This window comes from Lonchura striata, chromosome 1 (genome assembly GCF_050655825.1).
Source record: "Lonchura striata isolate lonStrDom1 chromosome 1, ASM5065582v1, whole genome shotgun sequence".
Classification (NCBI taxonomy): Eukaryota; Metazoa; Chordata; class Aves; order Passeriformes; family Estrildidae; genus Lonchura; species Lonchura striata.
Genome location: NC_140703.1, coordinates 35,097,001 through 35,120,533, shown reverse-complemented (window position 1 = coordinate 35,120,533; position 23,533 = coordinate 35,097,001). Strand labels below are relative to the sequence as shown.

The 23,533-nt window shown below is 39.5% G+C and overlaps 1 protein-coding gene across 4 annotated transcripts in view; it reads left to right on the top strand.

Annotated features, from left to right (window-relative positions):
* TENM4 (teneurin transmembrane protein 4) overlaps positions 1-23,533 on the top strand; it is a 1,547,070-nt gene that overhangs the window by 917,603 nt on the left and 605,934 nt on the right. For all 4 annotated transcript variants that reach the window (XM_085592903.1, XM_085592878.1, XM_085592882.1 and 1 more), the window contains one exon: positions 20,195-20,352. The gene's annotated coding sequence lies outside the window, so the exon portion shown is untranslated. The remainder of the gene's footprint in view (positions 1-20,194; positions 20,353-23,533) is intronic.

The window sequence follows — 23,533 nt, the reverse complement described above, 5'->3', positions numbered from 1 at the left end:
TGGAAAAGAGAGAAGATATGGTTTATAGACCAAGGCATATCATTGGCTCTGAGACAGAATTCAGTGTGGGACTTGCAGAAATTATCTTGCTGAAATAGGAAGCCAACAGAGGAATGGGATGGGCTGGTGTAACCATCAGATAGGCAAGTGGAACAAATGCCTTGAATATCTACTGGAATATTTCAAGCCCCAGGGATTGTTGTCTGTGGGGCATATTGACACCAAACTACAGCTGGGACAGAAACACTGCAAGAAGGGCCAATTCCTTTGTTGCTCTGGAAGCTGCCTTTTATCTCTAAAAACTGGGATGCTTGATGTGAAAAAAAAAGTCTTTGTAGGTAGTCTTCTGACCAATAGATACAAATCGGTTGAGAAAATAAAGTAGAAAGACACATAGAGGAGGATGAACACCCTGATTCCTTTGAGGATAGAGATCAACAGAAAATAAAAAAAGTATTTAGGAAGAGATATATTAATAAATTCAACTGATTGATAGAAGTGATCTCAGGGGAAGCGAATGTAGGGGGAAAGAGTTCCCAAAAGCTGACTAAGACAGGTCTGGGGCTCAAATTATCATGTGGAACGTATAGGAAGGTTAATAAGAGTTTGTCTAATGCATGATCATCTCCATTCTGTGAAATTTAGGAAAAAGTGAGAAAGAGAATGAAAGATAGGTCAGATCAGTGGGAAATAATATAACTAGAAGAAAACACAGACAAAGAAAGGATAAATGTTATGTAAAGGATTTACAGCAATATTGGGTAGGTGCATTAGAAATAATAAGAGGAAGCTAAGAGCATAAAGAAATAACCTAGCAAAACATGTTTATTTTTAACTTCAGTCAGTTCACTTGTTCACCATGCGGTCCTACAAACTGTTGCACTGGCACAAATGAGCATGGGAAAGAGAGATGGCAAAGGGAAAGGAGGAAGGGCAAGCTGCCTAAAGCAATTCTGTCACTAAAGAAAATGTAGGTGCAGAACCATTATTCAGCGGACAAAGAAAGAAGTTAACTGATGATAGGGCTGAAGCATTCAATGACTTTTTGCTTTATTCATCCCTAGAAAGATTAACTGTGATTGGATGACCAATAAAATACATACCAGGGTTAAAAGAGTAAGAAACCATTAGTGAAACAAGTAAGATGTGGTAAGCAATGGTTTGAATCAGTTAGATGTTTTCAAATCAGCAGATTATATCATATAATATTTAAGAAATAAAGTGTTTTGCTAAGAGTTGTCCTCAATAATTTGGAGCCATGATAAAGTCCCAATGTCAACCCTCTTCCTTGACTTCAGTAAGCCTCTGAGACATCAGCCTTTTAAAGATATGCTAAAAGCATTTCCTGTTCATGAAAACACGTTCCATGTTGACAGAGGTCAGTTTTTGGTCTGATTCTTGTCAGTGTTTCACCAAGGATGAAATAAGCACCATTTCTTAGTACTGTAGATCACATGTAACAAGGAGAGTTTGAAAACAGATAAAAACTACTATGTTTGTAGAATTCTTTAGATACTCCAAAGATACTTCTCTTATATGTGTCTCTGAAAAACATCAAGTTTGGATCTAAATTTGCTACTCTACATGACTGTGAAAAAAAAAAATTATTATGTTGAGATCATGGTTAATGAAAAACCAGACACAACCCAGCAATGTGTATTCACAGCCCAGAAAGTCAGTAGCATCTTGGGTCATGTCAAAAGAAGCAGGGCAAGGGAGGTGACTGTACCCCTCTGCTCTTGTGAGACTCCATCTGTAATGCTGTATCCAGCTCTAGAGCCTCCAAGAAGGTTATGGACCTGCTGGAGCAGGTCCAGAGGATGCTACAAAGAAGCTCAGAGGGGCTGGAGCACCTCCTCTATGGAGACAGGCTGAGTTAAGGTTGTGCAGCCTGGAAGAAAGCTCTGGGCAGAACTTAGTGCCTCTTCCAAGACCTTGAGGGCACTTTATAAGAGGATGAGGACAAATGTTTTAGCAGGGCCTGCAGCAATAGGACACGGTGTAGTGGTTTTAGTCTAAAGGAAGATAGATTTAGATTAGTCATAAGGAAGAAATACTTTGTTGTGAGGGTGGTGATACACTGGCACAGGTTGCCCAGGTAGGTAGGTGGTAGATCTACCTGTAAATAAGCATTCTGTATCACACTCTATTTTTATTTGTTCATTTCCAAGTCCTTTACAAGAGAAACAAGTATTACCGAAAAGACAGAAAAGAATACCCTACTAAAAAAGCAAAACTGGATTAAAGAAGCCTGCAACAAAATGCAAGACCCTTAAATCCTAAAGTGCTTGAATACACTACTGCTTCTGCCAGGATAAAATATCTCTCAGAATAATTGCTTGTTGAATTTATCTCAGGGAGGAAAGGCTCATCTAGCACATCCTGAGTCTGCAAAACTGCCTAAGTAGTGGTGTGTGTTTTCTGGTACATGCTGCTTTCAGGAGGATCCCTGAATAATATCCAAACTATCCTTCATGAAATACTTGGCAAATATGGTCCCAAACCTGACAAGAAGCCAAAAATTAAGATTTTTTTTTTTCTTTTTTTCCAACATGCTGTTCTTTGCTGCTGTGCTCTGGTCATTTGAGCCAAATGACTTGATCTGTTTTCTGATGATAAAGTTTGCCTTGCTCTCTAAGTAGCTGTAGAGTGGGGGATGATGGGAGAGAGGAGGGAGTGATTGTAAAGGTGAATAGCTCTGCATTGCACAGCAGCCAAACCTAGTTGAAATTCACAGTCATTGAGCTAGGCAGTACAGGAGTCACCTGGCAAGTGCATTATGGCATGGAGTCCTTTTTGTCCAAAAGCACACATGCCCCCATTCACAGCACGTTAGCAGGCAGGCGTCCACAGCTCTGCCTATCACCAGCAGTGGTGTGAATTCAACCTTCCTCAAGCCAACCTGGCTTGCCAACACCTATCCAAATGGCATTCCCAAAGGGCCATTGCCCCTCTGTGCCCATACACAATCCAGCTGTCCAGCCTGAAAAAGACAAAACATTCTCTGGGAGAATATTTACTTCTGCAAGGGTAATTACTGAGGCTCCTGTTAAGGCTCATGGAAAAGGATAAGTTGTTGAAAGTGAGGGGAGACTCATTGAAAGGCAGTTATGGCTGTAAAGGTCATTTCCTTGTGTGTACACCTGCCATATCATTGTATATTTGCGTGTGATATCATTTATCATGAGGAAAAGAGGAGGAGCAAGAGACAGATATCTATGAATGTATCTACCTTCAACAGAAGACTGGGAGAAGAAGGTCCTGGCAAACTGTCAAACAATTGGTTCTCAGGTAATTTCTAGCCCAGTTTTACCAAAAGGCTTCCACAAAGCAAAAAGTCTTGAGTCCGAGTGCATTTGCACATATCTGAGATAGATTTGACTCTCTAAACCACAGCACTCTTGGCCCTGCTTAAAGCTTTATTTTCCACGTAGCTGTTGCAGAAGCAGAGTAACACACTGCTCCTGTGAGACTGCTGCAAATCCCAGAAGTTGGCAGATTTCACAGCACACTGTAAGATTTCTGTTGGGTTTTTTCCTGAAGTTTTGGCCTATGATTAATTGGTTTAATTTTTTTTTTAGTAAAGTTCAATTTCTGCTTTGCAGGCACCATTAGTATTTGAGTGTCTGCTTCTGTGGTGATGGATGCCAGGTGGAGTTGGGTGGGTTTGGAAATGGTTTTCCTGTCCCTACAAGACTGTTCAGGTTTTAAAAAAAAATTGATCTAAAGTCAAACAACTATCTGAAGCAGTGAGGGAAATCAGGGGAGGGAGGGGAAAGAACATGTATGTGCTATGCCATTAGTAATTACTTGGTTCAGAAAAGCCACTCTGGACATTAGGATTTTCCTGGGTCTCCCTGAGGTATGTCTCGCTCCCTCATCTTCAGGTGCCCAAGCTCTTTGGGTGAATAAATGCATGTTTATTGGAGCAAGGACTTCAATGTGCAGATTTCTCACATCCCAAATTAGATTTTAAGCATGGGACTAAAAAGCTTGTCTATTTTCTGGCCGAATGAATATTTCATTATTTATTCAGCTGCAAGAGGACTTGCTGGTCATCAAATAGCCAGGCTTTTTTGAGTGAGTGACTTGCTGCTTCACAACCACACAGCCGCAGCCAGAAACCTTTTTCTCACAAAAATTTAGGCAGAAGTTGATATGTCTTTTCTATTACTGGCACTAGTTTCAGCAAACTGATATTTTCACATGAAAGACAGAAAAGCAGATTTCATTAAAAATTGCAGGCCAGCAGTTTTGATAAGCAGCTGGTCCCATACAAATCCATGGCCACCACGGTTTTGATTGTCAATGAGTTATAATGTGGTTTATCTGGAAGTACTGCAAACATACACAGAGCTCCCAGTATCCAAATCCAGCTGCCCTGAGGCACTTGAGAATTGCTGATCTAGAAAAATGTGAAGTGGATTGTATGTGGCAGGCCTCTGGTTTGGCCCAGCCAGCTCTGTGAGCTAAACCCTCTTCACATAAGAGAAGAGATTTTACTCTTTAATTGAGAAAAGTAATTTGAGATTGCCACATTTCATAATTGTCTAGAATTTTCAAGTGGCAAGATGGTAATGTAAAAATATATTTTATTTTAAGTACATTGCTGTGCTCCAGTGATAAAATGTTAAAAATGCAGGATGGCAGATATTTCAAGGGGAGTTTTCAGAAAGGACAACTGAGGGCTGCTATTTACACCTATGCTAAGTTCTTTTTTCTGTCCAAAACCGCATGATATGAAATGCAGTGGGATTACTCATTATTTATCTCTTTATTTACTCCTCATGGGATTCTCAAAGCTTTTATTTTCACAATATGATTGACTTAGCACAGTTGACTGCAAAGTTCTGACTGCAGAGGCTTTGCATTGCATTAGCACCTAGAGACATCAGTTGAGATCAGGACCGTATGTGCATACAAGGCTATAGTGACAGGCAAGGCTTGTCTGATGAGCCTATGATTTATTTCAGCCAAAAATGCAAGAATGTGTTTTGATACTACTTTTTAAGGTGAGGAAACAGCAGGCCCAGGGTCACGCAGGAAGACGTCACTATAGACAGAAATCAAATCAAGGTTTCTGTAGTTAACTTTGGAGATAAGTATTTTTTGTTTCATTTCTAATTCATCAATAAGCAGAAAAACATACATAGAAAAGTACAGATGGAAAAACCCTTTCCCTTTCTCGGAATATCCCAGAACTTCCCTTCCTGGAACTTCCCTTTCCAGAACTTCCTTTCCCTTTCCTTTTGTCTTTAAAAAAACAAGTCACTTTTTTTTGGTATGTCTTTCTTCCCACTGGCAAAGCTACATTTGAGAAATGAAGATAAAACACATACAAAATATTTGTGGCTTATTAAAATTATTTCAGATGCTCTTAAGGCTGTATTTTCTCAGGACATGTTGATAAGGAAAACATGGCAGCCACTTAATTTGACTAAAAATAATTAGACTCATAAATGTAAACATATTTCATATCATGAGGTGTAGGAAGACTTAAGCACTCTGATTTAAAATACCAATAGCTGTGCAAATTACAGAGCCTTTCATGGGGTTCACTGAGTCCTTAATCACACAAATTCCCAAGGTTTTAAGAGTCATTCAGTCTCGGAAAACAAAGCTGAGTTTGAAGGACAAAGACTTCCCTGGTAAGCATCTCTAAACTCTCCTTACTTCATAACAAGAAGGTCACCAAACCAAATCAGTAGACAGAGACGAGGGGACAGGGTTATGCCCAAGAAATTTTAAGATAGCTGCTATGAAGAAAACATGCAACAAACTCAGGGAAACTCAGCTGAGACCTAGACTTTTAGAACAAGTTGTGTAATTCCAGGCAAGGAAAGAGTCAAGGAATAAAATTTTTGCTGTTGACATCACTGAGAGGCAGAATTTTATATTACAGTCCCCAATGTTTATTCATTTTCATCCAAGTCTCAGGTCCATTGGGGATGTTTTGTGGAAGGGAGCTCTCCTCTGCTCCAAGGAGAAAAAGAGACTAACAGTTGAGCAAGAGGGTGAATCTGAACTTGAGGGGAGATGGTGCAGGAGCAAACCTATTTGCAGGAAAAGTTGAGCATGGCCAATATCTGTGCAGCAGGAGACTCAAGGAAATAAAGGACTTGACCCAAGGGATATGACAGGTCCTGAGGATGCGTAACTGAGAACATGCAAGGCAAATGTGTGAATCCAAGGGCTCAAGGTGGATATCAGGAGTAGTAACTTTAATTCTCAGAAGTCTAGTGAGTCTGCAAGTGATGTCTGTGTCCCTTACCCTTTCTGCCCCTCTATCCATGCAGGGATGGTGTCTCAGGTGAAAGTACCTGCTGCCTGTAACAGGGATGGGTCAAGGATCAAATAAGTCAGGCCATGACTGCTATCCTAAAAGGTTCTCCATGGTTTGCACCTTTATTCCTAATCCTGCTTCCTGACAAAGCCACTCCTTTAATAAAGAACCAGTTGAGTACACAGTGTCTTTGAGGTTACAATACAAGCAAGTCAAAAAATATCCCTGGGCCCACCACAGACTTGGTTTAATACCTCGAGAAGTCTCCTGACCTCTTAATGCCTCTGATGAACCATTTATAAATTAAAAAGAACAGTTTTATCTCTCTGATGAGGTGATGTAATGAAGCAGAATTAATGGATAGATATCCATTCTCCTGAGATCCTGAGAGTACAAACTTGGTGACAGTTTAGTTTTTTCTCTGGGTCCCTGAAGCCTTATGCAGTTGCTCTGCCTGTTTATCAACACCCTTACTAAAACCTGAGATCATGTTTGAATTAGTCATGTTGAACAAGAACTAGATATCTCCAAGAAAATATAATGAGGTACTGATAAGCTTCATGAAAATTAATAAGAAAGTGGGAGGAAAATACTGAAATTAATACCCTCTAAATCTGGGAGGAACCCTTGGTCAGATAAATTATGGTGGGTCATTTTTGTGCGTGGTCTGACCCTGCACAATCAGCTTGCATGTAGTGACCACCAGTTATCATATGTACATTTTGGAACCAGGGTACGAGTGTGTGGTGTCTTTTGCCAACTGGTAATTACTAGAGTTAGAAGAAAGCCTGGAGGCACAGAGGGTACCGAGGGAAAAAGATTATCTCTGGGATATCTGCAGGGAGTGGGAGCTGAGGTCATAGGGGAAAAAAGAAATTAAAAGAATAGAAAAAGAATGGGATTCTGTGCTGGAGAGGTCTATAGATAGCATAGAACAGAAACTCCAAGGTTTGCAGTCTATATTTTAGCTTCCCACTCACAAAAATATTTGTTAATTGTTATTGGAACATCTGTTTAGTGTTTTAAATGTCTGATTTCAAGAATTTACCAAATGACAGGAAACAAAACAGAAAAGCAAAACAAATTTTTTTGGTGACAACCAACATTTATTTCTGAAAGCACTCATTAATAAGGAAAGCCTCAGAAAGACATTTCAAAAATGTGTATTTAAGTCAAGCGCCCAAAATATAGGAATAAAATCAGCTTCATCTTTGATACTGACATTCTACAGACATCCTTGAAAACCTTTTCTAGAATAAATCTGAAAAATTCAATAGCTGCTAGCGATTTTACAAGGAATCAGCCATTGTAGTCATGGGATCTGGTACTGCTCCTGCTTTGACAAGGAAAAATTTGGGATGTCAAATATTCTGCATATTGCAATGTATATCACATGCTCAAGTGATGTTCAGTTAGTAAGGAAAGGTATTTGCCAGCAGCTTTATAATTCTGTACCTCCCTCGGTATGGTGATAAAAAACACCCAGCATTGATGCTGTCTTCAAATGAGTCTACTGGTCGCTACATAAGAAGTGTTTGGTGTGAAATTTGAACAGTACAAGAGATGAAGCTAGACAGTAGTAGTGGTTTGGTGGCAGCGTGTAGCTTTCATGACCATAAATGGTGTCTTTGTCCAAGATCACTGTTGGAAAATAATTTGTGTGTGTGTGGTCTTAAAAATATTTTTCAATTATTACTAAACATATAATTGAGTTCTTAATATGCATAATTGTCATATGCCAGATCTGGCAGAGAGGGGATAACAAGTCAGAACTACCAAACCAACAGAGCTACTAGGAAGCTTGCTATAATGACCAGATATCACAGGTTAAATTGAGTTTGGGTAATCTAAACACCTATGAAGAGTCGGGTCTCCTGTGCTTTGTTCACACACCTTTGTTCATTGCCTGATTCTAAGGCCATTCCTACTGCCTCTCAGCTCTTTTTACTTTTTCACTCAAATATTCCCAGGCTCTCCTGATCAAGAAAATCTATATGAGAATGATACCAAAAGAACACAGAACTTCAGAGACCTCCTCTGTCTGGAATTTTTCTTGTTCAAACCTTTTAACCTCCCCCACATGTCCAGGAAAACACTCACTTCTAAAATACCCTATATCCTAGTCAAGAACAGGCTCTGCCTTCCTGATATCACTCAGCTGAGATCTACACAAGCCTTCTATTTGCATGGGCAAGTGCAAGGGCAGCTTTTTGCACAGATATTTCCATTCAGCCCTGCCAAGCAATTCAGCACTGCCATGCCCTGGAGGGATCTACATAGGAACTTGTGTGTCATCAGGTCTTTCACATCTAAAAGCATTTCTATGCAGAAAAAAGCTGAGGTGCACTGCTGGAGTGGTCTGAAGGAGTTTTCTCTCACAGTACTTATATGCTCTTTCTTTTGAAGTATCAGTTTCCAGGACTATCATTCGAAAAAATTTGCAACATAGGAGCTAAAAGAAAAATAGGGAAAACTAGGAAATCAGCTGCAAATACAGTCCAAGGAGATAAATTTGACTGTTTAAAATTGACCAATGAGTTTATCTTGAAATCCTGTGTACAGAGAATGTTTGTGTGGATATATATGTGCATTTGTGTACCTATGTGTACATACCTATGCACAAATATATAGAAGTTCTCAGGAGTTTATACAGTATTTTTATATTGTCTATCAATACTAGTTTTACTTTTGTGTATTTAAGCTGAGTTTTTTAAGTTCATGGATCCAAAACACTCTCAGAAGTATCTGCATATGAATTTGAGCCAAGTCCTAAGGGAGACTTGTGTGGCATTTGCACACCCTGTTGACATTTAGAACAAAAGTCAAGCCCTGGAAACATAACAAAATTATAGGCTAGCTCTCTTTTCAGTGCCTGCATAAATTAGCAAGACTGTCATCCTTGTCATTTAACACTATGGCTGCACCAGCGTAGAAATCCACATTAACAGCACTGACCCATGGGTCACTGAACCTTGAGAAGCAGGAAGAGATTTTGCAAAGGGCTGCAATCACTTTCCTTTAGAAATCTTAGCAGAGCTGCTGCAGTTACCATGCATTACGGAGGCTTCAAACAGAAATCAGTGGTAATGGAGAAAATTTGCTGGACTCTTCTGTGTAGAAGCAGATATTTGCCTTTATTTTTACTAATGGCCCAAAGCCCTTCTTGGAGCTCTAGATCTCTGCTAAATGAGGAATGCAATCTTCTAACAATCTTAGCTCTGATATAATATTTAATAAGTATCATCCCAATTTCAGTGGTCACAGAGAGCTTGCACAAAGCCACATGACTGGTTAACAGTTATTTCCTTCTTTTTGGAATTCTCTGTCCAAATTCAATGTGGATGAGCTGGCAAGCTTTGAAAGCATTCTAGCTTAAATAGTAGAGCCTGGGATTTTCAGCATCCTTGGTTTAAAAATGTGCTTCTGAAAGGGCTTGGCTTCAGCCCCTTTAGTTGCCAAAATTATATTTATAGTCACACTTGGCATCTACCTGACACAGATCTCAAGGCAGTTTTACAAATCACTGCTCTCCTCAGTTTACAAAGAAGTTAAGAAGACTTGAGTGCTCAGTAGTAGCTGTCCAGACTCCTGATCTGAAGAGTTATGCTCTGAACCACTGTGTCCCTGCACTATTAGAAACTATATAGTCTGGAACAAAACTAAACAAAGCTATCCTGATTCAGTCTGAACACTACTGTGGTAGGTCTAAGGAAAAAAAAAGAAGTATAAATATAAATGCAAGCTATGGATCCTATGGTTAGAGTGTCAGTTAGGACATTTAAATGCTATATATAGAGAAAGTGTATATATAGTATTAAGGAGATGAGTGTATTTTATCTTTGGCCAATGCATAAAGCTGTCTGAGTGTAATAATAACTCTCAGCTGAGTCTACCTCTGCATAGACTGCTTACAAATCACTGCAAACATTTGTACAGAGCAAAGCAAAAGACTGATGAATAGAAAAAAGCTAGAGAGCCCTGTCCTTTGCAGGGACAAAGGAAGAGAAGAGAAGGTTCTCTGAAGAGAATCGTACACCTATTTTACACCAATGCAAAACCAAAATCCACAAGGATGGTGAAATAATATTTAGCTCCATAATATTTCTTGTAGCTTGAGGTCTGACAGAGCTTTATAAAGTTGATGGTCAAATGCTACAGTTCTTCTGACAACACCCTTACAGTGGAAAAGCATTTTCTGTTAAATATTTTAATAAAATAAGCTTTTTTTTCTAGCACAGGCTACCATAGGCCTGTGAAAATTTCATAAAACATTTATTAATTAACTTTTATAGATGAGGAACACTGAGGTTCAGCAATGCATTGTCTAAGGGCTCAAACTTCACTGTCATTCTCTGTTCAGAGTCCTGTGAGAGCTGTAGAAAGAGGCCATGGAGGCTGGAGGTCTACTCAGACTGTGCATTAACAGCTACACACCAGAAGAGTTTTCACTTGTCACACATGCTATCAAATTTTGTTCTGCACCTTTACAAAAACGTATCATACATTTTTGGGTTTGTTGTTGCTGTTGTTTGTTTTGATTTATTAATTTTATTATTTTACTTTATTTTCAACTATAAGAAAAAACAGTGTATTTGGAAACAAAATTAAGGTCAGTGTTTCCCTCATCAGCCTTATGTACCCATTCTTTTCCCAGCAGGCTGCTGGACTGACTGTAACCCTGCCAAACCACTCTGTCCTCAGCCAAATGTGACAATCCCTGGAAAGCTCTTGTTCCAGACCTTGGTTTGCCTCAGGTCTCTCCCTCCATCACTCTCCTTTCTCAGGCTCACCCTAGTACAGGCTGTTCCTCTAATGAGAGGGAAAAGCATTTTCCTTTTCATTCCCTTTGCACAGCAAAGCACCCTCAAAATGTATTCCATTTCTAATTTTGTTTATGTGTTTGATTTTTTTTCTGGTTAAAGAAGAGTGGCAATGATAGAGAATACTTGAAAAAGTAGAATGGAAATATTTTTAAAAGTCAGTTAGAGAGATTTATATTTAACATCATATCCAGTACCATACCCTGCCTGCAGGAACAGTCATTGCCCTGGAGACGGTGGAGATAATCAGGAATATTAGACAGAGATCAAAGGTGGTTGGAATTAAAGCATCTCTAGTGTGACCAGTATGCTCATTCATTTAGTTATCTTTCCTTGCTTGAAGTTAGGAAATCTGAATTTTCTTATCAGAAGGAAGAAATACAGAAGAAAATCTGTTGTTTCCTATACATTTAGAGATCAGTGCTTTTAATATACATCTTAAAACATTCTGGTTACATCTTTCTCAGTCTTTTTTTTTTCCTTGATTTCCTTTATATTTTCCTTTTTCCCTATTCCTTCTCTCTTTTTTTTTCCCCCATTCCATCTTTTTCTCCTATTTTTTCTTCTTTTTTGTGTAATTTTTTCTTTTTTTTTAAATTTTTGTTCTTAAATACTAATAAAGAAATTCCTGTGAAGGATGCCATTGATTTGATACAAAAGTGGAAACCTAATTTTTTGCACTTCTAAAGAGATTAAAATCTCAAAGTCAGAAGTGGCCACTACAGGCTAACCTCAGTTCTGTAATGTCTTTGGCTTCAGTGCAGCTGTACATGGGATAAATTCAGCAATTTGCCAATGGGAGCTAATAACCCATATTTTTCTGTTTTACACAACAGCCGTAATGAAATTTCTCCAAATTCAAGTGTTAGCATTTAACTGGAGGAACAGTACTTAAATGATGTTCTTCTTTAATTTTTTCACTTATATGTTGTAACCTTTTTATGACAGCTCCTGCCTGTGTCACAGTTTTTAGGAAGAATTCTGCTTTGGCATCTAGTAATATCTTGATATACAATGGTTTTAGTCTCTCTCAGCTGACTTTTTCCATAATCATAACAAGATCTATCCTATTTGTTTAATCCTCTAGTCCCTGTAGAAATGCTAAAATGCTGTCAACAGATTGAGGTGCTCAATAGCACCCATCTGATGTAAAGTTAAATGCCAATGTAGATACACACATAAGATACACAAAACTTCATTTTTTTTAATTTACACCTTTATTTGGTGGCTTATTAAAAAAAAAAAAGTTCCTGTTTGCAGCAAGCATTTTTGTTGACATAGATGGGTGTCATCATTCAGATTGTGAGGCACTGCCATCCCTTTCCCCTTAAAAATAAATAAATAAATAGTAAAGTGATAGAATCTCTCCATATTTACTCACTCCATATTTTTCTTACTAAAGAGCTATTTTTTGATTTGTTTTACTGAGGCTGGATTTACAACTAAGGTTCAATATAAATCACAGAGCAAACTTGTTTCAACAGAGGTGTGCGTGACTGATTGAGGAGGTAGCATGATCTACCACGCTATTGGGATGGCAGGAACAATAGGGATAATAAGCATCCTTTACAAAATGGGTTTATCTGAGGAAAATAGTAGGTAAACAAGAACATTTCTTGCACAAAACATAAACTTGACTTCTTTTTTTCATGTTCTAATGGGCAATATATTAGTAATAAATATAGTGCTTTCTTCATGCACTGTAAATTGTGTAACACGTTTGTGCTTCCTGCAGTGGCACTCTGTTTTTTTTAAAAAAACTTTATGGAGTTTAGTGTATTGATGGCAAAGAGCTACTAGATCGTGATCCCTCCTGTAAGAGGTCTCATGAGAGGATAATGACAAGGCTGATACCAGCAAAATGGCAGAGTATCAAAACACCCCTGGCTCTCCAGGACCTTCACCTTACCTATACTCCTGAAGCCTGAGGCATTCAGTGGCCTTGCAGGAGTGGTGGTCATAGAATAAAGAATCAAGAACGGTTTGGGATGGAAGGGACCACAAAGATCATCTCATTTCAAACCCTCTCATGGGCAGGGCATCTTTTGCTAAAACAGGTTGCTCAAAACCTCATCCAACCTAGTCTTGTTGGGACTGGTCCAGCTGGGACTGGTCTCATAAGGCTACTGGAGAATGTCATTAGGATATATCTAAGGCAAATATAAAATATTAAACATTAGGAAATGTTCTGCATAGTCAAGAGGGAAAAAAAAATTAATTTCCATCTGAGCTACCCATTTTGACAGCCTGTAGTTGACCTTGGGCATAAAACCACTAATATTCACAATCTTTAAGTTAGGGATTCGATGGGGAGACTATTACTTACACAGTATTATATTAAATATTTTAACGCCTGAAGATGATGCAAGAGGTGAACAGGGAAGACAGCTTGCAGAGAAGTTTTTTTCTCTTCACTATTTCATTCAGTCCCCCACATTCCCTTGACCTGTGATCTTGCACAAGCTCCAAAACAAACTTGATCAGTGCATGGTTATAAGGACAGCAGTACATTAAACAACCCCAAAGCACTTCCTAACTGGTGCTGCACAGTGCTGGAGGTGGGGGAGGCTGTGCGTGGCTGTGCAAAGCTGTGAGCAATCAGACATTTTATTCTTCTTTCAAGAAGTGTTACATGTCCAGGCTATAGTATTCTGGCTCCTTTCAAAATGTGTCAGCTTAAACAATCTCTGCAAAACACGTCCCTTTCCTCTCATCCTGTTTTCCCTCTGTGCTGGAAGAGCTGCTGTATTCCACCCCCCTGTCAGCACTGAGACTTTTGTATAAATGAAAGTTACTGAAAGGATTTGTGGCTACTTCATTATCACTGCTGTGCCAGATGATAGGGGTTGGAGCGTTTTCAGTACCTATAGAAATATTGTGGGATGGAGGGAGGCAGGTAACAGTCTGAGCAGCCTCCAGCAGAGGGAAGTGGTACACACACGCTTCCCAGCGTGCTGCATGCTGCCGCTGTGCAGAGGAGACAGCAGGAATGTCAGGTCTGGTGTTTGCAGAGCTGAAATTTCTCCCCCTCACCCTGCCTCTTTCCCCTTGCCAGCACAAATGCCTGATTTAATCCCCTTTTGTTCTTTGTCACATTGATCTTACCCTCGATTTCCCCCAGATCAAAACAGGAGGTGTCTCCCATCCAACTCCCAGTAACACCCCCCTGCAATAGACTTGATATAAAACATTGGATTTTAAAGCCCAGAGTAACTGCTGAGAAATAGAGGCACAACTAGGGCTCCAAAAGGAGTTTTGGTTTTAAGTGTAAGGTTTCAATATTATATTCCAGAGTCTATTTTAAACCAGGGCTGCTTTTCCTGGAACTCCTCAGTAGATATGGCAGAGGAACTTGTCTTGGTCCCAGTGCTGCCTACTAGTGAATCCCCACACAGATGCACTCTCAGATCCCTGCACACCAACACACATCTGGGGGCTGCCCAGACAGTTTCCACTTTTCTTTCATTTTCCACACATTTTTCAGTCACAGGATCTCTTTTTGGATAAACACATGCCGACCCCTATACAAGCTGAACAGAAATGCACTGATGTCTCATATGGAAGAAATTGTTTGACCACTTCTCCTTGACTGCTTTACACTTCTAAGATACATGTGACTCTTCCCTCATCTTCTTTGCCTTTGGAAAATGCAAAAACCTGCTGGAGATTAAGTCATGGGGAAGATAATGTCCTTTACCTACACTTCCTTGAACTGCCTTAATTCTGTTTGCAAAGCAACCAGGCGACTTTGTCTCATCCTACCTCATCTAGAGCTGCAGGGAGCAGCTCCAGCTTTCAACCTTTTGATGCCAGGATTTTCCATGCTGAGATACAGTAGGTGGGTAACAAGAAGATCCTATTGAAGTGAAATGAAGTAGCAAAAGGATTGTCAGCTGAGCAAATAAGAAACATATAGTACCTATCCATCCTCCTCTGCATTTCTTCCTGCTCACTGTAAGAAAGAAAGGAGGAAAAAAAATGTGGTAAAGCGGGAAGTGCAACAGAGAGCAACAGCAGCAGTGACAAAGTCTTGATTTTAGAAGAACAAAACTAATCATTGCTGCTAAAGACACAGCTCCTTTAATGAAGAGGCTGCTGCAATATCATCGCAACAACTAGCAACCCACATGTTAGATTACAACAGGTTGAGCCAGTGCATGCTCCCCTGTGCCACACTGAAAAAAATAAATCAAATGTCTGTACCTGAGGCTCCTTCATTTCCCATTCAGAGCTCTCCTTTAATGTGGGCTTTTCATGGTACCTTTCTTTGGCAAGAAGGGGCTGACAATGGCTTATTTACCTACTTACCTGTCCTTGAGCTATGTGGCTTTTCTTTGAATAAATTAAAATGGCTGTTTCGAGTGATGCTTTCAGCCTCTTCAGTCTGGATCTAATTCTCAGAAGAGTTTTTGCTTAAAACCTGTTTTTCAAGTTTTCAACCAAGTATTGACTGTCTGTGAGATGCAGCTCTATGAAAAGACTCTGGTGCCTATGGGTAAGGAAAAATATCCTATCTGGCTACCTTGCCTGCTTCTAGGTTTCCTATATACTTATAGACTAAAAGTGGAATGACGGCTTGCTAAAACATGCCCTTGTCTTTTTTTCAGTTAATTGCCTTGCTTGTTTGCTGCTTGTGACTCTGGGACCAGATTTCAGCTGCTGCGAGTTTTCTTAAATCTACTGCTAGGAGATAGGTTTATTTTTTAATGCTATAATAGCATTTTTAATATTCCTGAGTGGATATACAAATTAGCTTTGCTTTGTGTGACTGATTCTGTCTTACAGGAAATGGTGGTAAATACTTGAAAAACTGTCATAGTTAGGAAGTTTGATTTTAGTCTCCAAAGCAGAGGAAAATCTTGATTTAAATTTTTGGCAAAGGGTGCTTTTGTAATGTATTTTCTATTATCTCAGCAGCAAAATTTCAGAGGCCAAATGCTCATTTGTATGAGCTGACTTATCTCTGAGGCAAGGAATTTTATGGTTCATCAGAAAAGCTGTCTGTTGTCATGGTCATGGGGTGATTTTTTTTCCCCTTGGGTGCCTAGGAGAAGAAATTAAAAAAACAAAACAGTGTGACATAGAAAAACATGCCGAAATACCATGTAGAAAAGATGCGTTTTCCTTTTAGTACACTGCAAAAAGTTCTAAAGATGATGGCCCAGGCACAATAAAACATAACATGTATTAAATCTGGCACACAGAGTAAACTATTGCTTCCCAGTTGTTTGGTTTTTCCCTATGCATTACCACTGTATTCAAGCATATTGTGTTTTTACATATGCATATTCTTATGGAGCAGGGAAAGAGGAAACCATAAGAGTGGCAGAGACCAAAACAACAGAAATCCCTTTCATTGCTGGAGCTGTCATCAGAATCAGGGTGTAATACATGCCATCAGCATTCTCAGTGATGCTCAGGGCAGAAGTTAAGAGAAATATTCAATCCCAGGCCCTTCTTCGGAAATATTGGCTCACTATTTACTACCGTGAGTAGCTAGAACTCATCGTACATCATACTGGGCTCTTCAGAAAATTCACTTCAAAATGGTATCTGACTAGAGGTCTGCATGCCTCAATCCAAATTAATTCAGGATAATTCTGTTTCAGGTCTGATGCACCTGAAATCAGAATTTGGACCTAAATAGAATAGCTGTTATTAAATTATTATTATTGTCATTGCTATTATCTCTATGTAAACAAAATACCACATACCATGACAAAACTGCTGCTTTTATCTCTCTTTGTAATGCTCCAAATCCTGTAATCTAATTGTTACACATCCTTGCTCAAAAGAAAGGCTCAAATATTAGCTTAAGGTTGTAATAGTAATTAGCAGTGTAGAAGCTTAAGCTATCTGTGTAGATCACAGGGTTTGCTTACCACATACTTTATCAGTAGGACAGCTCGGGCACCTTATCATCTGACACTAGGAATCCAGAGTTCAGCTGATTTTTTAGGAGTCTGAATGTTTGTTCTTTATCTCTTAGGCTGTGGTTGAACATGCATCAAACACAGAAAGGAATGTGGGGGGTGAGGGAGTAGGGAAATGGGGAAAACCAAGTGTTCTGGCAGTGAAATGGTACTAAATAATGCCAAAAAGTACTTGAAAGAGGAGTGGCAGTAGGATCTATTTAATTGATGGTAGAACCAAACCCGAAGTAGGGTTTCATTCTCCACTGACAGAGCAAGGGTAGTAATATACACCCAAACAGTATCTGTAAGCTGAATACGGAGATGATCAGAGCAATTCTGCTGCCATGTACAGCAGGAAATTTCCAGCACCAGAGATTTGGAGACTGGATGCTCTGGCTTTGACACTGTGGCAAATTTACTGTATGCCTTTACTGAGAGCATTTTAAATTGGACTTTTGAAATGCAGTCCAGCTTGTCTTCTGGTGCCTCTGTTTATTAGCTGTGGAGAGGGAATAAGGCTCATTCCATAAGTTGTTTTCTGATATTTTCATCTTTTTTTGCTCTTGCCTTAATTGCAACCATCTGAAACAAGGTGTAGGATTATAAGGACCTTTACATTTAACAGGGTGGTTGTTTTTAAGCTCTGAAGATAAAAGGGAAGGGAAGTCCTCACTCAAGACATTAAGTTGAACCCTGTCCTTCAAGAACAACCAAGTCACTGTATTAACATCTTAAATAATAGATTCCTCCCCACAAAATCACACCCTCCAACTTTTCTTCTCCCCTTCAGTAACACCATCTTCTCTTTGACCACAGCCCTTGGCATGTCTTCTTTTCCATTTTTGTCTCTCCCTGTGCACACCTACTCCCTCTACAAAGGTCTCCTCTCTTCTGCTGTCTTGCCAGGTGCACTGTGTGAAGATCCAAGAAGTCACTCACAGGTAGCTGAGCTGGCTGGTTTGCATGCACTGACTGTCCAGCTGGCAGCCCAAGCCAAGCAATTAGCTAACGAGCTTATACCACAGCCTTTCACTCACATGAGCTGTGCTTTGTCTCACACGCCACTGATTTTCATAATATATGTAGGGTATTTATATCTTTTAAGCTTTTTACCTCTCTAGAGAATGGGGTGAAATTAGCCACCAGGTTCAGAATACATTGCTGGGCACAGGATTGACAGATGGAGAGCCAGATGGACAGACAGCACTCCTATAAAAGCCTTATTTCCTCTAGGAAAAGAGGCTGTTGGGTCTAAGCACTACTAGTACAGGGGTACAGGATGGATGGGGGGGACTATAACCCTCATTAACAGATGTCATGTGTCAGACACTCCTGCAGAGAGATGCAAAGGGAGAGCAAGCAAAGCACCTTATTTTGCTTTGCAGGTGTGAGTTTAAGTCTGTTCTGCCTCAAGTAAACGCACACCAGACTGGCATAGCTACAAATTCAAAGGGGAAAGGGAAAGGAAGGCAGATTTGTCACTAGCTTCATTAGTCCTTTGTGTATTGTCATTTTAAGGGATTCATGTGGCCTTTCCTAATCTTACCCAAAAGGCTCATGAAAGATTTTCTGATATTTTCTTTCCCCAGCCCAAGAGGGTAAATGAAGTAGCATATTAAAATTGTAGTCCCTTACCCTGAAAATTATTTGAACCCATCCTCTGACCCAGTTTCACTCTGAAAATGGCATGATCAGGTCTAACGTGCTACATAGTCTACATCTGGGCATTTCAAATAAGACAAAGGCCAGATTGAATTGTACTGCTTACTGAATCCTAAAACCCACCACTTAACCTCATTTTCTAAATCTGTAGTCACTAAGTATGAAACTGCTACAGCAAAAATTCATAGACACACAGAATGTCTTGGATTGGAAGGAACCTTAAAGATTTTCTAGTTTCAATGCCAATTCCATGGGCAGGTTATTTTACCTCTTCAACTCTTCTCTGAGATTTAGTTGTAGTGGTGCACTAGCACAGGTTTTGGACTAGTCCCCGTTAGACTCATGATTGAGTAACAGTCTATAGGATCAACCACCTGTTTTATTTAGCTGTTTTATTAGATGGTAATTTTTTGTAGCATCCTTCCTTTGTAGCATTCTTGGCCCCACATGAGCTACCATGTGAGGTGGGCAATGTAAAGGAAGTGAAAGGTGCCTTAAATGCCTTAATTGGAAGGATTGTCATGTGCAGAGTTGATATATGAACAAAATCTGCCTCCAGAAGTTATGGAATTCCAGCCAGGAAAGTGGGTGGGAACTCTTGGTTGAACCCAATTTCCTGCTTGAAGAACTATTGCTCAGCAAGCATGCTTTGAGTTGTCCTCACTGTTGGATTCATATGAAGCCTGGGTGTTGGGTTGTGGACGCTCACTGCAACACTGTGGATGATCACTGCAACTGGAGAGAGTAAAAAGTCTCAGAAAGTAATGTCAATTACTGCATTTTAGAAAGCAATTGTATTGCTTGTGGGTTTATTTAAATTTGTAGGATAGCTATGGAAACATCTGATTATTTTGATGTTGTGCATAAAGCTATCATAGCTAAGGATAACTAGTACAATAAAATAAGCACAGATGCTGCTGGAGCTTGTCTGAACAACCTTCACTCCACATTTTCCAGTAATATGATGCACCTTCAGTAGTGAAAGCTTTGTAATCAATCCTTTTACTTTTCTTTCACTACAAAAGTTCCTCTTAAAAGAACAGCAGATCTAATCTTCAAAAATATTTGCTGACTTCTGAAGCATGTTCTCATGCCTCTGAGTTTGAAGTTACAGTAGAAAATTTACTTATGTAGGATGGCAATTCAAATAATCTTATTTTATCTGAAAGTATATAGAGGTCGTATCAAAATTTCATTGGAGTTCTGTCCAAAGAAAAAGAAGTTGCTTGCTTATGAAATTCTGTTATAAATGCATTTAACATCTGGTCCTGCAAATGTACATGATTGTTTCTTTTTGACCCCTTGCAATGAATAAAGGCAAGAGATGCAAGTAAAGATGTGCAGGATTAGATCCCTTACTTTATGTTTTTTTTTTTTTTCCTATGGCATTTCAATGATAAAAGACCAATTTCTGCCCTTGCTTAACCTCCAGCAACCCCACTGATTTCCTTGTTCATTCCAGATTGTAATAAATGACTTTACACACTGGAGCCTTTTTATTCTTTCCCTTCCAGATTGAGTGTCTCAGCCCAGACAATGGGCCCCTGCCTCCAGGAGTGTGCGACTGAAATAAATCCACTGACTTGAGCAGCCGCGCTCCATCCCACGCGACCGGGAGCCGAAGCTGGTTTCTGACACACCAACTTCCATGGAGCCAGGGAAGAGCAGACAGGTGAGCAGCATTTTTAACTCCTTAGCATGGCTGGTGTCCGTATCAGCCCTGACTCATGGGTTATACACACAGGGTATGTATTAAATATCACTGTACTTGCACCACGTGTATCTATTTGAGATAATTATGGCTATTGGAGTGCTGGTGGTTTCTTGCAGTCTTTAATGCACTTATCCTCACAACATCTGATAAAGTGAGGAAGTCTTTTTATCTGTATGTTATACAGAGGAAACTGAAGCCTAGACAGATTTTTTTGCTATGCCAGGGAACTGAATCTGGGTTTTCCAAGCTGAAAGCTAGCACTCAGTCTGTTGGTCTATCTTGAAATAAGCAGTACAAATAGGCACAGAGAACAGTGTTTCTCATAAATTGGGGATACTGGACTACTTCACTGTGATACAGCAGACATGATAAATTGCTTGTGTTAAATAAAGTGTTAGGGAATTCTCACATAGCTATGGAGAGGCCACGCTGTTATTAAGGATGTAAAATGCATATATTTCAGCTTATTCTTCCATATCCATATTGACTCTGAAGTGCAAACAATAATAAAAAGTAAATTTTGCCAGTAAACTAACACAATTTATCTGGAGGACAGTGCAGAAAGTGGGAGCAGAGTTTGATCCCTCCCTGCTTGGGAGTGGTGACGTGTTAGCTGACGGAGGCAGCCCAGGCAGAAGGCAGAGAATAATGATGCTATTTATTGTTCTGGTGAGGATTCAGTGAGACAGGCTGGGGGTTGAGTCCTAAAAAATTAATAAGGAGTGGAAATGTGTATCAGAGCCAGTCATTGTACTCAGATCTGCAGTGTCAATATCACAAGATCATCATTTTCTCTGTTATCATACAATAATGTGGGTACATTGCCATCTCAGAAGTCAATGGTTGGTTCAACACATGAAAAGGAGATGCCAGAAGTGAAGGTACTGGGGAACTATGGGCTTTATTCTGCTGGGGCAAAGATGTCTCCAGATCTGTTCCTTTAGTAAGACCAAGACTCTCTGTGATTGAAATAACTGAGTTTTCATTTCCCAAGAGCATCTAGCATGTGAATGGGACTATTACAGTGAATTTGCTATTGCACAGGCATAAATCTGGAGTGATCACAAAGTTAGTCAAAATATGTGGCCTTATTGGAGAATTAAAAATTATCACACATGCATCGAAACCAGATGATTTAACCAGGAAAAAGCCTTCTTCATTATGAGGTTATGGTTTGAATATGGCTTCAGATTGGCCTTCTAAGTTTTATTTGATATTGTTTGATACGCTGCAGTATTTCATTGTAATTTAATGGCAATTTCTATTCACACAGCTATATTCTAAATAGGTTCTTATACGTACCTATTACCTTGGTAGCCAGGTTTCTATATCAAATCCTGAACATTCCATTATTATTAAAAATATAAAATCCACCTATTCCATCTGTTTTGTACAGTAAGGTGAACAAAATTGGATGTGAAGTCACAGTATGGTAACAGGGTAATTTTTTGGAGTTTCTTCTAATATACTTATTGTCAATTGTATTGAAGATGTTACAGTTGTTCATGGCTGTTTTATGATGAGCTATGGATTGAGAAATATTTTCTCCTATCCCTGGATTTAAAAAAGCATGCTTTAGATTTTTTAGAGAGGAAAATAGGTCTTTGAAAAGTTGCAATTTGATCCTCTGAGCAATTTATACAATTCTTGACATGATCTACACCTTCTTGATGAAGATCTTTCTTCTTCCTAAGACATCACTGGAATTTCTGGGGATAAGAGAGACTTCATTCTACTTCAGTAGACTGAATGAACCAGCATCTCATTTGAAGTTCACTTTGTATGGTATATACAGTATGGTATGGTATATACAGTAAAGCAAACAGGTGCTTTACACAATCCCAAAACCCTTACTTCAAGAACAATTGTCTTCCATGGAAATGGCCTCCTGAAATATTTTTCTTAGTTAAAAAAGGAAAAAAACCAAAAAAGAACATATTTACAGAGTTAAAATATAAACAATGCACAGGGAAAAAGAACATAATAGGCTTAGGGAAAGGAGAATAGAGACCTATATGCTTACAGGACCTTCCACCTAATTGCCTATAAATAATTGTCTTCTGCATATTACTCGCATCAGAACATGGTCTATAAGTCTGGATGTCAGCTGCAGAGCTCAGCTGCTGTTTGTAAATGGTATTAACTGTGCTCTTGGTTTTTCTGTGCTTAACTGTATATAGTTTTGTTTTATTGGCACTGTACTGTAAGCATCTTCTGCACTATGCAAATATAAGAGCTGAGAAGCATATGGGCCGAATCCTGCAACATTCACTCAGGCAAATGGCCAATTCACTTGATGGGAACTTTTCCTGAGTAAGCAGTCAGAGCAGACTCTCAGCTCCATCGTATGCCTCGGCTTGTTTTCAGGTATGACAACAGACTCTGGCACTTTGCAGGAAGGAAAGGAAGGGCATAAGACCCAGTAATGTGGGTAGATGTTCAGTTCTGTTCTTCTCAGGACTTAAGATCCACTGAGATGCTACAAAAGGCACAGTCAGTATAGAATGACCCTCTCCAGCCTTTAGCAGCCTGTTAAAAATCTGCTAATAAAAGACCCTTACAAAAGGAAAGAGTCTTCAGGATGAGAGGAAAGGGCCTCAAGTGGTGCCAGGGGAGGTTTAGACTAGATATTAGGAAACATTTCTTCACTGAAAAGTGATCAGATATGGAAACAGGCTGCCCAGGGAAGTGGGGTAATCACCATCCTCAGAAGTGTTCAAAAGACTTTTGGATGTGGCACTTGAGGACATGGTTTGCTGGTGGACTTGACAGTGCTGAGTCAACAGTTGGTCTTTTCCTTTCTTAGTAAATCTGTGATTCAATATATGATAGCATTTCTCCATCCCCAATCTGGACACAATCTATTGGTAACAGTAGTGGAGACATCTCTCTAGTCAAAGCAGACAGATTTAAGCTACAGGAATTCATGGAGTGAAGAGAAAGAGAAGGAAAATCTGCTTTTGATAAAGAACACCAGTGATTTCTGCTCCACCAGCTTGTTCAAGAGCTTTATTGGAGAGACATAACTCAAAGTGGGAACTTCAGGATTCAGCTCTGCATCCAGTTCTGGTTCAACCCTGCCATCTATCATACAGGAATGGGGTTTCACCCTTTAACTGTGTAGGTAGCTAAAAGTTCT